This window comes from Triticum aestivum, chromosome 7A (genome assembly GCF_018294505.1).
Source record: "Triticum aestivum cultivar Chinese Spring chromosome 7A, IWGSC CS RefSeq v2.1, whole genome shotgun sequence".
NCBI lineage: Eukaryota > Viridiplantae > Streptophyta > Magnoliopsida > Poales > Poaceae > Triticum > Triticum aestivum.
Genome location: NC_057812.1, coordinates 39,538,458 through 39,545,201, shown reverse-complemented (window position 1 = coordinate 39,545,201; position 6,744 = coordinate 39,538,458). Strand labels below are relative to the sequence as shown.

Below are 6,744 nucleotides of genomic sequence, written 5' to 3'. Positions count from 1 at the left end.
AAACTTTTTTATAACGTGACAGAATCTGAACTGTGTTTGCCCAACGACAATTATTTCGGAACAGAGGGAGTAGTTGCTTTGGGGCTCGTTTTACTCTCCTACGCATAGCTTTGATCTTATATGACTTTGCTAGCCGTCCGCGTGTTTTTGTGCTTGGTAGTGTTGGTTATGTTCATCCTAGCTATGCGGGAGGCGGGAGTGTGCTTATTGGGCTACGTATCCCCTTATGCTTCATTTTGAGTCAATAAATCCAACTTTTGTTGAAAAATGTTGTCTGCTTGGGTCGCTGTTAGTAAATTTAATTTTGGGGAGAAAAGAGTAGAGAGAAGGCCCCCAGAAGAGTGCAGTGCATCCTTGTGATTGACAAGATCTAGGTGTCGTCGCAGAAACGTTCCCGTATTTTTAGCAGTGAATTCAGAAAGTTTTTATTACTTGCAGATACTGAGCGTCATGTTTAATTATGGTAAATTCTGCAAAAGCATCGGCACACTTTGGAGGTGTCTACGGCCTCTAATGTTCCAGGAAAGCAGATGCCAGATTGAGTTAGACATGGAAACCAACAGAGCACCATAGGAAGAAATAGCAAACAGGAAATATTGAGGGAAATAGGTTCATGATAGGGTGGTTTGCTAGACCATCGGTACAAAGCTTGGAAATAAAAACACCAAATTTGTGGTATGCTAAGCGACAAAATCCTTAGCTTCAAGGTTCAATATTGTGGTTTGCTAGGCCACCAACAACAAAGCTTAAGTAGAACAGGCTAGTCGGGATAAACAGACAACAGACACCATGTAGATGAGAGACGCTTATGGATCGGGGGATGCAGTAGAGATTAGTGATCATCAGGCTTGCGGCTTACCGAAACAAATCCTTCTGTAATGAAGCTCTCTAATAGTGGCAAGTCAGTGATGCGGCCTCAAAAACGTCTATTGTCGCGTAGCAGACATGTGGACTTCTGTGGTGTGGTGGACTTATTTAGCATCAGGCTTTACGAGGTTAGCTATCATGGTTGCGAGAGCGCTCTAGGTCTCATCCCATAGTACACTTGGCCCCTGTGTTCTGCATGCCTTTGTGCGGTGTGTATCTTGGCTCGGGAAGGAAGAGTACGACAAATGCCTCTGTGGGATGCCTTTGTGGGATGCGGCGAGCACGATAAGATGTCGATGGTGCCGTGTGATACGGCGTTGCCATGTGATGCTGCAAGAAGCGACAGAGGCTGGAGCGTGACGGAGTGCATAGATTGAGTCGGGTGAGCCGGCCGGCAAGTTGTTTAGTTTGTTGAGTAGGCCGGGTGATTTGGTCTAAGATGGTTAGTACACGCACGTAGGTCGCCGAGCCTTGTTATTAGACAGAGGTTGTTAGATGCATGTGAGTTGTTAGCTAGCTTTCTTCGTGCATGTAGTTGGCTCGGTTACAAGTGGTTGTCGAGTCTCCTCGAGTATGGAGATAAATTAGGAAGGTTAGTGCATGAAGCTATTTAGTGGAGTAGTAGCTCAAGTGGTGACGCCGCTTGGGCTCGGGCCTAGGGTTTGAGGCGGCGGCCTCTACTGGTGAGGGCGGCGTCGTCCTGGCGGTCTACTCGGCCGTGCGGGCGGCGAGTTGGCGGTGGACACGGGCGCCGCGTGTAGGGATTCCCTGCTGCTCTCCTTCGCCAGATCTGAAAACGGCGCCCCCGTGCCGCTACTTCCTCCTCGTCAGTCCGGCCGGATCCGGTGGCGGACTGCGCGGATGTGGGGTTGGGAGCTCTGGATCGGAGTAATTTCTTGGCCGGCTGCGGCGGCCACGACGCCGGCGGCGCTCCAGGCGTTGTTTTCTTCTTGATGGCGGCTTCGAGATCCAGCTCCCTCTCCCTCGTCCTCCCCCTGCACCTAGGTGAAAACCCACAACTTTAGTTGGGCGGCGGCGGTGCCCGGCTCCGTCACCTTCCTGAAGGCGCCGCTTTGGGTCCGCGGGAAGGTGGGACAGCTGCAGCGCGTTCTTGGCGTTCCTGATGGCGGCGGTTCTCTTTAGTGGTGTCGCTTCGCCATGGCAGTCGGCTGGACCGGCTCTCGTGGTGATTGTGGTGCTCAACCCTTCGCCGTGTCTTCCTGGGGTGCTCCTGTCCCGTTCAGAGAGGCTGGAGGTGGAGCGGCTTCATCTTGCCCGGAGTTTCGGTGGAGATGTCAAGTCATGCCTGACCGACAGGTGCTACGCTTTGTCATGCCTGGTCGGCAGGTGCTACACACGACAGATCTTCAAAGACTTCAAGCTGTGTCGGCTGGTGGTACTTGGCAGCATGGTGCTGAGGTGTATCAGTGGCAACCGCGATGTGCTCAGCTGTTTGTGCGTAGGGAGGAGGTGCCGTTGGGCGCCGTGGTGGCGTCGACGATAGCTGGACCGAGCAAGATTGATGCATCAATACAGTTCTGAAGATGGAGCGATGGCAGTTGGCGGCGGCGGCCTCTGAGTGGACGATGGACTGGTGAGACCCATGCCCGGCAGGCGTCCTGGATGTGATCTCAGGTGTTAGATGTTAGGTTTGGCTGCGATGTCTGTTTGGTATTAGGCCCAGGCTATCTGCGCCACTTCATCAATTGGATAGAGTTGCTTAGACGGCGCCTTTAGACTTATTGTTGTATTACTTTGTAAGGTCTTGTGAGAATAATTAATAAAGTGACCGTATGCATCGCCCAGATGCAGAGGCCGGGGGTCATCCTCCTTTTCTATATATATATATATATATATATATATATATATATATATATATATATATATATATATATATATATATATATATATATATATATATCTACTCCTAATGGACGAATTGGTTGAATAGTCCCCCCCACTTTCAACCGGTTTATTTTCAACCGGTTTTTTTTCAACCGGTTTTTCTTCGTCCCACCTCCCACCACCCCCCTCCCACCGGTTTTTCTCTTTCTCGTCTGGCCGACAATACCCAACGTATTTATGGTAATCAATCACAATTAATCCACGTATGGTAAGGCTATAAACTTAGAAATCTCAAATATGATAATTATAGTAATAAATCAATCCATGTATGGTAAGGCTATAACTAAGGAAATTTCGAATATGGTAATTATCACCAGAATCAAAGCTTTCCAAAAAAGTTCTTCTTGCCATACCCTAATCGTGACCTCCTCATCCTGAGGCATTATCTCTACTCTTAATGGAGCAGTTGCTAGGATTGCGTCCACTGTTATTATTCGTCTGGTTTATTTTCGTCCGGTTTATTTTCGTCTTTCCTTCCACCATCCCATGTACCGAAAGCCAAACGGATCAGAACTTTCCATGTGGACACAAATTATTTAGTAATGTCTTTATGGGAGAGAATCAATCACGGTTAATCTCTAATCAATATTTAAAAATCAAATCTAAATTAATTAACTTACCATAAGTCGGTCAATCACTGATTAATCTTTCCATACGTAGTCAAATTACATCAAAGGAAATGTTTCGATTATAGCAGTACCCTGCTACAAACCGAGCGAGTCGGGCTTTCACCCCGCACCGCACGACTCTTCTCTCCCCCTCGCCGCCTCCCGCCTCGGGCCGCTCGCCGTTCGTCTTCCCGAGGGACGCAGCCGCACCACCGCGCTCAGCTGCTCCCTCACCTCCCCCGCCGTCCTCACCCGTAGGACGCCGCCGCACCTCTCCTCTGCATCACCCTGTTGGCGGGATCCAGGTCACGGGGCTGATGACCTCATCATCTCTGACGGCGGATCTGGTCATCGGCGAGGAGGCCGAGCCTCATGCTTCGGCCACAGCCACCCCGACCTCGTTGTATGTTCGCCTCCTCATCCACCCCCTTCCCTGTCCAATTTTGCTTTATTTTGGTTCGTCTTTCATCCCGTCCAAACCGGACTTTTTACCTTACGATGCCCGCCTCCTATGTTTCTGCATTAACTAACACGGCGTCGCGTGATCGTGGAGCAGCAGGGTTGAGAGGATGGGTCTCAGTGACGGGCGGATGGCGTTCGTCGTGTGAGCGAAAATAGTATGTAACTCATGGAGTGCAAGCTGTTGTGCGGCTACATGGCGACGCTCGACTGTAGCGTTGAGACGTAGGGCACGTGCGCCATGATGTCGTGCTTCACCATCGCCTCCCCTAGCTTTCTCTCAAGGCATCGTGGTCTCGATGGGTTGGGGCTCGCCTCCCGCACTCCTCTTTGTCGTGTACAAAAACCAAGGTGACCCCTAGGTACTCTCAACGCTTGGTCTAGAAATCCCTCGAATTCGTTGCCCAAGCCGAGTGTTGTGATCTGACGGTCGGTCATCGTGCAGGTGTCGAATTATTGAGGGAGGCTTCAGATCGTCCTGGGCATGGAGATGAGGCTGGCCATTAAGGATGTGGGTGAAGGTCACGTCGTTTCTTCTCCTGGCTCCAATATCCACTGCTGATATTTTGAGTTCTTTGATCTGAGAAAGAACCATGGGAACGTAAGGTTTTTAACCCAACATGATTTAATTACCCTTTTCACTTTTGTATTTTATAAGTACATAAGCATTCAGTTCTTCTATCCTTTGTACGAGGATGCAATTCACTCCAAACATGTAAACAGTGTCACATCTTACAGAAGCTTCTAATTTTTTACAATGAGTATGGTACATAAACCAATGTGCTTGGGTTGTGCTTTGTGTTTCTGTCATGCCTTGTCTTTAGAAGGCACCGTGATGAATGCTAATTTAATAGAGGAGAATCAAGCAAGCGATGTGCAATGATTTTAATGAATTTTAATGACCATATTCTACACTTAATGATGATTGATAGTCGATTTATGGTTTCTCCCACTTTAGTAAGAAAGATGTGGTGTACAGAATCTTGCAAAAATGGAGGATATGGATTTGGGGCGCGAACTGTCCCGACCACGGCGGTGCTGCCTACCAACACCATGTGCAAGACTGCCTGACTTGTCCTCTATCTTAATGGTAAGTTTCTCTCTTTTTCTATCTCGTGGTCTCCTTGATTTGTCTTTCGAGAAAGGATTGAAAGTAGTTTGGGTGGTTCAATTAATTCAATGCCCAACAATATCATCAGTTGTCAGCAAGAAGTTACTCCAAATTCCATCGCCTAACAATATCATCAGTTGTAAGAAGTTAGGAGTTTGGTACGTACCCCGGTGCAAGAGACCATGGATGCAAAAGGTACTTCTGCTAGAGTAAGATTAGATAGTCAAATTGTAGACAAACAGCAGTGTGCATTGGCATTGCAACTTCTGACATGGGATATTTGTGTAGTCAGATAATTAGGAACCTGGACTACAAGGGCAAATGGGAGGCACCTTTCATCGACATTCAGCCCAGGGAACCTCAACTTTCCCACTGTTGTACATTCATACTACTGTCCATGTATCGCTTCTGCTCAACTATAATACACGGAAACATGAAAGCTCATGTTTTTCCCTTGTTTGTGCAGAGTACAAGGATGATTCCTACATCTATGCATTGATATGCTGAACCACATTGGCATTGAGCCAAGCCAGGTTAGTGCTTCAAAAATTCTGAAAAAATCTGTGAAATGTTGTTGACACTTTGTTAAGTATTTGGTTTAACTATGTATGTTTGATTCTTATCCTATGAAGCATAATTAAAGTGTTGACTCTGTTTGACATTTTGATGTATTACGTCTAATTAGTAGCATTTGACTTTTGTTTCATTTCAGATGTCTGATGTAGACAACTAAGGCAATGGCTATTGCATTGTAGGACGAGAAGGTCCAACGCGGTGGCGGCGGGTACATACCCAACGCGGCGACCCGTGGGCGCACCGGTTCTAGGGCCTTGAGAGCTGGGGCCGGCATCCAGGCGGTGAACATGGATGGTGGCGTGTGGAAGTGGGCGGTGGTGGGCAGGGAACAATGTGGCCCTGTCGGCGTCCTCTTCGTTTAGCTTGACATGATCGTCGTTCAGCTGAAAACAAGATTACCTAAGGGATATTAAGACTAGAACATGAATGCACAATACTTTTCCGATGTGATTTTTGTAAATGGAATTAACTTTGTAGAGTTGGCATGACATGCGCCTTCACTAGCGTTAATAATAGACCCTCCCTCCTTCCAAATTCCTGACCAATCATTGTTTTTGTAAGGATCCTTCTCGACTTTTGTTAGTTGTTCATCTATTGTTCATCTATGAATGAATTTAACCATGTGGTCTAACTGATTGGTCATATGAACTTATGAAGTAGTTGTCGTGTGTACTAATTGCGACAAATGGAATCCTTTGCTTTTTGCATTGTTCACTAATATCATTAATAGATATGCATGTGTTACCGATATTTCTTAATTTGGCTGACTGAGCATTACTAGGCTATAATTCTTTGTGACTTTTGATTTTGTTTGTTGTTCTGATCCTATGTCGAATCAATCCCGATCCATGGGGAAGAAGATACAAGGGGACCGACCACTGAGTCGATGATGCCGACGATCGAGGACGGCAAACATAATCATTTTGGTGTCATAGGTTCATTGGAGCTGATGCCGCCACCTCCTCGCCCCTTGGTCTCGGAGGTTGTGATGGCCAGGTCAGCGACATGGCCACGTAGTATGCCTCATTTTCTCCTATTGCGTTGTTTCTTTTTTATCATTTGATTTCTATTTTGTTTCTGTTAGCAATAATTACAGCTCCATGAAGCAAAAGAAAGCTTGAGAAATCATTTTTGTTTATACTCAAAGGCTTGGCTACCTAGGGGTGTTATTGACTCCCTACCAAAAGTTGTGTTTATACTCAAAGGCTTATGCATGCT

General features: G+C 46.9%; 1 long non-coding RNA gene across 1 annotated transcript; it reads left to right on the top strand.

Annotated features, from left to right (window-relative positions):
- Positions 1-4,804: 4,804 nt before the first annotated feature.
- On the top strand, positions 4,805-5,791 carry LOC123151448 (uncharacterized). Its single transcript, XR_006475647.1, has 3 exons — positions 4,805-4,929; positions 5,039-5,483; positions 5,663-5,791. It is a non-coding gene; the product is annotated as an uncharacterized lncRNA (long non-coding RNA).
- The last annotated feature ends 953 nt before the right edge of the window (positions 5,792-6,744 follow it).